The sequence below is a fragment of the Homalodisca vitripennis genome, chromosome 7, assembly GCF_021130785.1.
Source record: "Homalodisca vitripennis isolate AUS2020 chromosome 7, UT_GWSS_2.1, whole genome shotgun sequence".
In the NCBI taxonomy this organism is placed as follows: domain Eukaryota; kingdom Metazoa; phylum Arthropoda; class Insecta; order Hemiptera; family Cicadellidae; genus Homalodisca; species Homalodisca vitripennis.
Window position 1 is genome coordinate 61,103,749 of NC_060213.1, and position 10,800 is coordinate 61,114,548.

Consider the following 10,800-nt stretch of genomic DNA (forward strand, 5'->3'; position numbering starts at 1 on the left):
CTGGGGCAATACCGCACAAGGACTAAAAAATACATTACACACTATAATTCAGAAAAAAATTGAAATTTATTAATATAAACGATTAAAAATGTAATGAAATACAAATTGTTTGTTGTGAACAATAAGTTATTAACTTTTAACAGGCTGTGGGTTTTATAAATTGTTACTTTTTGTTGTAACAAAAATCACAGATGAAATCTGTAGCTGTCTCTGCTCCACTACACTCAGAGTGCACCCATCCACTGGAAATAATGCACCGATACCAAAGTTCATTGTTTTTCCCGAATTCCCCACAAAGACAACAGACGCCTTCTGAATCGGTTACATTTCTTGTTGATGCAGAAACATCCATTACCATTGGTTTCCAAGTCATCCATTTCATCATCATTACAAGTGAAACCGTCACCATCATCATCTGATGACGTATCAAAAGATAAGTTTTTCCGGCATCGTTTTTTCTCTTGTTTGATATCTGGTCTTATCTTTGAGTTAGTTTTCCTAAATTTGCTTTTGCCTTTTGGATTCGCTATTTTCTGTAAAGTTTTTTTAGATTTTTTTACAGTCCTTCTTAATTTGTTTTTCCTCTTTTATTTTAATCCTAAGCTCCTTTCTGGCAGCCGCTTCTTCCAAAGTGGTTTTGTTTGGCGTTAGTGTGAAAATTATAGAGTGTTGTCTTCTTGAGTTTAGCTTTATATTTTTGGAAGGGGCGATATGTCTTTGAATGATATAATCCCAGACGTAGATGGAGTGGGCTCTCTCAATGCTGATAAATCACAGCTGCCTTGTAGAACGCTGTTTTGTTTTTCGTCAACAGACATAACAGTTGGCGTATTGTCAATATTGCTGGTTCTGATATCATTGTGACTTTCTTTGTCTTCAACCACTGGTAACACTACTTCTTCTTCTAAGAAAGTTACAAAATCGTCCTCTGTGAATCTTTCTGTGTCTAAAGGGTAAATACCCGTTTGTGAGAACCCAGATATTGCTTTTTCTATATTTGCTACTCTGCTGTAGGCCTTGTTAAAAATACCAGCAACATCATATGGCGTTATCTTGCGGTTTGGATGAGTTCTCATGAAGTTTGTCACATTCACGATGTCTTCAAGCTGCTATAAAACGTCACATCCAAGGTTGGAGGCGATGAGAGGAGTGTGGAGGAAGTGTAACAACGATAATGTGATTCTCCTTGCACACATTGTAAGCATTTAGTGTTGTGTGTGTGTAGTATGGTTTATCCATGATCAATAAGATTGGGTTGTCCTTAGTTGGCTTTGTAAATGAAATAAAATGTTCCAGCAAGTTATGAACAACTCCTCGGTTATCCATCCGGTTTTGCTACAATGATATATTGAGTTTGCTGGTCCTGCCATTTCCTAAAACAGGACTCATCCTTTGACGAGGGTAAATGAACATGGGTGGAACATACATACCACTGGCACTCATTGCACAGCCTACTGTTATGTTCTTCCCTCGCTCCCAACTGGTTGCAAATCCCAATTGTTTTTACTCCCTTAGGGCCCAAAATTTTGCCCGGTTTTGGACTGTAATATGCCAGTCTCGTCATAATTATAAATTCTTGACACATCAAACATGTGCTTTTCCATTACGGATGACAGATTTGAATAAAACTGTTTAACTTCAGTGTAGTAGTTGAATCCAGTTATTCTGTTAAGACTAGTGGCTTGGGGTTTTCTTACACTAATAGTAGGATTTCGTTTCAGAAAGTGAATAAGGCCAATCTTGACCTGCCATTCTTGAGGATTGATTGAAGTAATTTTTTATGTTGTTAGCTTCTGCGTATTCAAAAAACTAATCGTCTAAGTTCAAGTGCTGAAATACCATAAAAAACATTTAGCCAATAAGAGTACCTGGTCACCAATTTCTTTTTCCTGAGCTGAAGTAAATGTAGGTTTCCTTCCAAGGCACAGTTTTTTCCGGATTTCCACTTCTGATGCGATCTTTAAGGGGTCGAAACAGGAACACCATATGCTCTAGCTGATTCTCTTAGTTTCTTCCCATTCAATGTTACATCTTTTATGGCTGCGTCCATCGATTTCCTTGTCCCATTTAGCTCTGTCCGTTGTTCTGGCACGCTTTCTCACCATCTGTAAAAAACCAGGCCTGTTACTATGCACTAATAGGCTTAAAATTAGGTTTTAAAACTTCCCATAAGAACCCATGTGGGGCAATATCGCACACTTTGTGCGATATTGCCCCTCACTGACATCATGAATGTTCTCGAACATAACCTATAAAAACCTTCACAAATCGATCTCCTTTCACTATTGAAAAATACCTTAACATACGTAAATTTCGAGCCGAAGGCGAGTCTAATATATATACAACCGCATGTGTAACTGACTGACTGACTCACTCACTCACTCACGTATACTAATTCTAACCTACTTCCAGATGAGTTAGAGACTTGAAATTTGGTACACAGATAGCTTTCCACGTGTAACCACCAGGAAAATCCCGAAAAGTGAGAATTTTTCATTTTCAACCCCTCAAAAAAATTCCCAAAAAATCGCGCATTCTTCACCCCTGCAGGCATTTTTTGTAAGCCCGATAGCGGGCGAACCGTTGGAGCTAGCTCGGATCTGACGGAAAATTCATGGTCAGGAATGAAGTGAACTACAAAAAAGGTCTAATGACTTTTTGCTCTATCTTCCATGGTTAAGCGACAAAACGCTCGAACATTTGAAATTCCAGAGATTTTTTCGATAAAAATAATGTTTCAAGCCCGATAGCGGCCGAACCGTTGGTCGTAGCTCAAATCTGATTGACCCATCAAATTAGCAAATTGCGCGATCTACAGAAAAGGTCCAGTAATCTTTTGCCCTATCTCGATTGGTTTGGCCGAAAAACGTGATTATGTACAATTTTGTTGTAACTTTTACGCGAAACTTTTGTTTTTGGGGTCGATAGCGGCGCGAAACCATTGGTCGGAGGTCAAAATAAGACTAACGTTTTATTTAGGAAATAAGATGACCTACAAAAAAGGTCCAGTGACTTTTTAGTATATTTCCCTTAGTTTGACCGCAAAACGCGATTAAGTGAAAATATTGGACATTTTCGCCTAAAAATTTACATTCCGGGCTTGATAGCGGCTAAAACGGTTGGTCGTAAACTCAAAACAAATTTTAAACGGGATTTAGGAAATCACGTGATCTACAGAAAAGGTTTCAGTGACTTCGGGAGTTGGCTGAGCGTTAGCTAAGCGTCAATAGTAGATAGGGACAGAGGAATATTTATTATGTTCACAGACACAATACCCTCTAAAAAAGGCCCAAGTGTGTCATTAACCCCCGGTAATATTAACCCCCCCCCCGGGGATTTCCTGGTATGACCTGATAACCTCCTGTACATTCAACCCCCTGATGTGTTAACCCCCTGGTAACATTAAAACCCCCCCAGGGAATTTCCTGCCATGACCTCATGTCCGAATTTTACCAGTCACCAAATCTCTTAACCCCCCCCCTGGGAAGATCCTGGTATGACCAGATAACCCCCTGGAGACTTATCCCCCGGTAACGTTAACCCCCCCTGGGAATTTGTTCATATGACAAGACAATATCCTGACGAAATTAAACCCCCTCTTGTCTTAACCTCCTTAACATTAATCACCCACCCAGGGAATTTCTCGCCTTGACTAGATAGTCTCCTGGTGATATTAAACCCCCTGTTCGACTTAAAATACTGCCTTGAGGTCGGTTTTTATTATGTTTATACTAAACAATTCAAGATAGCTGACCCGTGCAGACTTTTCTCCCGAGCTCATTTCTGGCTAAACCATAGGTCGTAGATCAGATCTGAGGGCACAATCGAAAGACAAAATTAAATTTCCAACAAGAAAGGTTCCAGTCACTTTTTGTCGTATCTCTAACGGTTTAACCGCAAAATGCCCTCAAAGTCAAAAGTTTTTACGAATCCGGAAAAAAAATCTATGAAAAAGGTCAATTTTTAAATCCCTTGTCATTTACTTAATGTCCGGACTTAACCAGTCACCGAATTCCGCTTATCCCCGAATTTGCAAGCGTTTACTTTGGGGGCCTGGGGGCGTAGCCCCCAGCGAGCCGAAGGCGAGTTTATCAACTATACTATCACACATGTAACCAAGCCAAGAAATTGAAATAATTTAAACACTTTACAATTTAAAAAAAAAATAAGCAAAGTTTACATTGTACGATATTGCCCCGACTACTGGGGCAATACCGCACAAGGACTAAAAAATACATTACACACTATAATTCAGAAAAAAATTGAAATTTATTAATATAAACGATTAAAAATGTAATGAAATACAAATTGTTTGTTGTGAACAATAAGTTATTAACTTTTAACAGGCTGTGGGTTTTATAAATTGTTACTTTTTGTTGTAACAAAAATCACAGATGAAATCTGTAGCTGTCTCTGCTCCACTACACTCAGAGTGCACCCATCCACTGGAAATAATGCACCGATACCAAAGTTCATTGTTTTTCCCGAATTCCCCACAAAGACAACAGACGCCTTCTGAATCGGTTACATTTCTTGTTGATGCAGAAACATCCATTACCATTGGTTCCAAGTCATCCATTTCATCATCATTACAAGTGAAACCGTCACCATCATCATCTGATGACGTATCAAAAGATAAGTTTTTCCGGCATCGTTTTTTCTCTTGTTTGATATCTGGTCTTATCTTTGAGTTAGTTTTCCTAAATTTGCTTTTGCCTTTTGGATTCGCTATTTTCTGTAAAGTTTTTTTAGATTTTTTTACAGTCTTCTTAATTTGTTTTTCCTCTTTTATTTTAATCCTAAGCTCCTTTCTGGCAGCCGCTTCTTCCAAAGTGGTTTTGTTTGGCGTTAGTGTGAAAATTATAGAGTGTTGTCTTCTTGAGTTTAGCTTTATATTTTTGGAAGGGGCGATATGTCTTTGAATGATATAATCCCAGACGTAGATGGAGTGGGCTCTCTCAATGCTGATAAATCACAGCTGCCTTGTAGAACGCTGTTTTGTTTTTCGTCAACAGACATAACAGTTGGCGTATTGTCAATATTGCTGGTTCTGATATCATTGTGACTTTCTTTGTCTTCAACCACTGGTAACACTACTTCTTCTTCTAAGAAAGTTACAAAATCGTCCTCTGTGAATCTTTCTGTGTCTAAAGGGTAAATACCCGTTTGTGAGAACCCAGATATTGCTTTTTCTATATTTGCTACTCTGCTGTAGGCCTTGTTAAAAATACCAGCAACATCATATGGCGTTATCTTGCGGTTTGGATGAGTTCTCATGAAGTTGTCACATTCACGATGTCTTCAAGCTGCTATAAAACGTCACATCCAAGGGTTGGAGGCGATGAGAGGAGTGTGGAGGAAGTGTAACAACGATAATGTGATTCTCCTTGCACACATTGTAAGCATTTAGTGTTGTGTGTGTAGTATGGTTATCCATGATCAATAAGATTGGGTTGTCCTTAGTTGGCTTTGTAAATGAAATAAAATGTTCCAGCCAAGTTATGAACAACTCCTCGGTTATCCATCCGGTTTTGCTACAATGATATATTGAGTTTGCTGGTCCTCCATTTCCTAAAACAGGACTCATCCTTTGACGAGGGTAAATGAACATGGGTGGAACATACATACCACTGGCACTCATTGCACAGCCTACTGTTATGTTCTTCCCTCGCTCCCAACTGGTTGCAAATCCCAATTGTTTTACTCCCTTAGGGCCCAAAATTTTGCCCGGTTTTTGGACTGTAGATATGCCAGTCTCGTCATAATTATAAATTCTTGACACATCAAACATGTGCTTTTCCATTACGGATGACAGATTTGAATAAAACTGTTTAACTTCAGTGTAGTTGAATCCAGTTATTCTGTTAAGACTAGTGGCTTGGGGTTTTCTTACACTAATAGTAGGATTTCGTTTCAGAAAGTGAATAAGCCAATCTTGACCTGCCATTCTTGAGGATTGATTGAAGTAATTTTTTATGTTGTTAGCTTCTGCGTATTCAAAAACTAATCGTCTAAGTTCAAGTGCTGAAATACCATAAAAACATTTAGCCAATAAGAGTACCTGGTCACCAATTTCTTTTTCCTGAGCTGAAGTAAATGTAGGTTTCCTTCCAAGGCACAGTTTTTCCGGATTTCCACTTCTGATGCGATCTTTAAGGGTCGAAACAGGAACACCATATGCTCTAGCTGATTCTCTTAGTTTCTTCCCATTCAATGTTACATCTTTTATGGCTGCGTCCATCGATTCCTTGTCCCATTTAGCTCTGTCCGTTGTTCTGGCACGCTTTCTCACCATCTGTAAAAAACCAGGCCTGTTACTATGCACTAATAGGCTTAAAATTAGGTTTTAAAACTTCCCATAAGAACCCATGTGGGGCAATATCGCACACTTTGTGCGATATTGCCCCTCACTGACATCATGAATGTTCTCGAACATAACCTATAAAAAACCTTCACAAATCGATCTCCTTTCACTATTGAAAAATACCTTAACATACGTAAATTTCGAGCCGAAGGCGAGTCTAATATATATACAACCGCATGTGTAACTGACTGACTGACTCACTCACTCACTCACGTATACTAATTCTAACCTACTTCCAGATGAGTTAGAGACTTGAAATTTGGTACACAGATAGCTTTCCACGTGTAACCACCAGGAAAATCCCGAAAAGTGAGAATTTTTCATTTTCAACCCCTCAAAAAAATTCCCAAAAAATCGCGCATTCTTCACCCCTGCAGGCATTTTTTGTAAGCCCGATAGCGGGCGAACCGTTGGAGCTAGCTCGGATCTGACGGAAAATTCATGGTCAGGAATGAAGTGAACTACAAAAAAGGTCTAATGACTTTTTGCTCTATCTTCCATGGTTAAGCGACAAAACGCTCGAACATTTGAAATTCCAGAGATTTTTTCGATAAAAATAATGTTTCAAGCCCGATAGCGGCCGAACCGTTGGTCGTAGCTCAAATCTGATTGACCCATCAAATTAGCAAATTGCGCGATCTACAGAAAAGGTCCAGTAATCTTTTGCCCTATCTCGATTGGTTTGGCCGAAAAACGTGATTATGTACAATTTTGTTGTAACTTTTACGCGAAACTTTTGTTTTTGGGGTCGATAGCGGCGAAACCATTGGTCGGAGGTCAAAATAAGACTAACGTTTTATTTAGGAAATAAGATGACCTACAAAAAAGGTCCAGTGACTTTTTAGTATATTTCCCTTAGTTTGACCGCAAAACGCGATTAAGTGAAAATATTGGACATTTTCGCCTAAAAATTTACATTCCGGGCTTGATAGCGGCTAAACGGTTGGTCGTAACTCAAAACAAATTTTAAACGGGATTTAGGAAATCACGTGATCTACAGAAAAGGTTCAGTGACTTCGGGAGTTGGCTGAGCGTTAGCTAAGCGTCAATAGTAGATAGGGACAGAGGAATATTTATTATGTTCACAGACACAATACCCTCTAAAAAAGGCCCAAGTGTGTCATTAACCCCCGGTAATATTAACCCCCCCCCCGGGGATTTCCTGGTATGACCTGATAACCTCCTGTACATTCAACCCCCTGATGTGTTAACCCCCCTGGTAACATTAAACCCCCCCAGGGAATTTCCTGCCATGACCTCATGTCCGAATTTTACCAGTCACCAAATCTCTTAACCCCCCCCCTGGGAAGATCCTGGTATGACCAGATAACCCCCTGGAGACTTATCCCCCGGTAACGTTAACCCCCCTGGGAATTTGTTCATATGACAAGACAATATCCTGACGAAATTAAACCCCCTCTTGTCTTAACCTCCTTAACATTAATCACCCACCCAGGGAATTTCTCGCCTTGACTAGATAGTCTCCTGGTGATATTAAACCCCCTGTTCGACTTAAAATACTGCCTTGAGGTCGGTTTTTATTATGTTTATACTAAACAATTCAAGATAGCTGACCCGTGCAGACTTTTCTCCCGAGCTCATTTCTGGCTAAACCATAGGTCGTAGATCAGATCTGAGGGCACAATCGAAAGACAAAATTAAATTTCCAACAAGAAAGGTCCAGTCACTTTTTGTCGTATCTCTAACGGTTTAACCGCAAAATGCCCTCAAAGTCAAAAGTTTTTACGAATCCGGAAAAAAATCTATGAAAAAGGTCAATTTTTAAATCCCTTGTCATTTACTTAATGTCCGGACTTAACCAGTCACCGAATTCCGCTTATCCCCGAATTTGCAAGCGTTTACTTTGGGGGCCTGGGGGCGTAGCCCCCAGCGAGCCGAAGGCGAGTCTAAATACTTATACAGCCGCATGTGTAACTGACTGACTGACTGACTCACTCACTCACGTATACTAATTCTAACCTACTTCCAGATGAGTTAGAGACTTGAAATTTGGTACACAGATAGCTTTCCACGTGTAACCACCAGGAAAATCCCGAAAAGTGAGAATTTTTCATTTTCAACCCCTCAAAAAAATTCCCAAAAAATCGCGCATTCTTCACCCCTGCAGGCATTTTTTTGTAAGCCCGATAGCGGGCGAACCGTTGGAGCTAGCTCGGATCTGACGGAAAATTCATGGTCAGGAATGAAGTGAACTACAAAAAAGGTCTAATGACTTTTTGCTCTATCTTCCATGGTTAAGCGACAAAACGCTCGAACATTTGAAATTCCAGAGATTTTTTCGATAAAAATAATGTTTCAAGCCCGATAGCGGCCGAACCGTTGGTCGTAGCTCAAATCTGATTGACCCATCAAATTAGCAAATTGCGCGATCTACAGAAAAGGTCCAGTAATCTTTTGCCCTATCTCGATTGGTTTGGCCGAAAAAACGTGATTATGTACAATTTTGTTGTAACTTTTACGCGAAACTTTTGTTTTTGGGGTCGATAGCGGCGAAACCATTGGTCGGAGGTCAAAATAAGACTAACGTTTTATTTAGGAAATAAGATGACCTACAAAAAAGGTCCAGTGACTTTTTAGTATATTTCCCTTAGTTTGACCGCAAAACGCGATTAAGTGAAAATATTGGACATTTTCGCCTAAAAATTTACATTCCGGGCTTGATAGCGGCTAAACGGTTGGTCGTAACTCAAAACAAATTTTAAACGGGATTTAGGAAATCACGTGATCTACAGAAAAGGTTCAGTGACTTCGGGAGTTGGCTGAGCGTTAGCTAAGCGTCAATAGTAGATAGGGACAGAGGAATATTTATTATGTTCACAGACACAATACCCTCTAAAAAAGGCCCAAGTGTGTCATTAACCCCCGGTAATATTAACCCCCCCCCCGGGGATTTCCTGGTATGACCTGATAACCTCCTGTACATTCAACCCCCTGATGTGTTAACCCCCCTGGTAACATTAAAACCCCCCCAGGGAATTTCCTGCCATGACCTCATGTCCGAATTTTACCAGTCACCAAATCTCTTAACCCCCCCCCGGGAAGATCCTGGTATGACCAGATAACCCCCTGGAGACTTATCCCCCGGTAACGTTAACCCCCCCTGGGAATTTGTTCATATGACAAGACAATATCCTGACGAAATTAAACCCCCTCTTGTCTTAACCTCCTTAACATTAATCACCCACCCAGGGAATTTCTCGCCTTGACTAGATAGTCTCCTGGTGATATTAAACCCCCTGTTCGACTTAAAATACTGCCTTGAGGTCGGTTTTTATTATGTTTATACTAAACAATTCAAGATAGCTGACCCGTGCAGACTTTTCTCCCGAGCTCATTTCTGGCTAAACCATAGGTCGTAGATCAGATCTGAGGGCACAATCGAAAGACAAAATTAAATTTCCAACAAGAAAGGTCCAGTCACTTTTTGTCGTATCTCTAACGGTTTAACCGCAAAATGCCCTCAAAGTCAAAAGTTTTTACGAATCCGGAAAAAAATCTATGAAAAAAGGTCAATTTTTAAATCCCTTGTCATTTACTTAATGTCCGGACTTAACCAGTCACCGAATTCCGCTTATCCCCGAATTTGCAAGCGTTTACTTTGGGGGCCTGGGGGCGTAGCCCCCAGCGAGCCGAAGGCGAGTTTATCAACTATACTATCACACATGTAACCAAGCCAAGAAATTGAAATAATTTAAACACTTTACAATTTAAAAAAAAAATAAGCAAAGTTTACATTGTACGATATTGCCCCGACTACTGGGGCAATACCGCACAAGGACTAAAAAATACATTACACACTATAATTCAGAAAAAAATTGAAATTTATTAATATAAACGATTAAAAATGTAATGAAATACAAATTGTTTGTTGTGAACAATAAGTTATTAACTTTTAACAGGCTGTGGGTTTTATAAATTGTTACTTTTTGTTGTAACAAAAATCACAGATGAAATCTGTAGCTGTCTCTGCTCCACTACACTCAGAGTGCACCCATCCACTGGAAATAATGCACCGATACCAAAGTTCATTGTTTTTCCCGAATTCCCCACAAAGACAACAGACGCCTTCTGAATCGGTTACATTTCTTGTTGATGCAGAAACATCCATTACCATTGGTTCCAAGTCATCCATTTCATCATCATTACAAGTGAAACCGTCACCATCATCATCTGATGACGTATCAAAAGATAAGTTTTTCCGGCATCGTTTTTTCTCTTGTTTGATATCTGGTCTTATCTTTGAGTTAGTTTTCCTAAATTTGCTTTTGCCTTTTGGATTCGCTATTTTCTGTAAAGTTTTTTTAGATTTTTTTACAGTCTTCTTAATTTGTTTTTCCTCTTTTATTTTAATCCTAAGCTCCTTTCTGGCAGCCGCTTCTTCCAAAGTGGTTTTGTTTGGCGTTAGTGTGAAAATT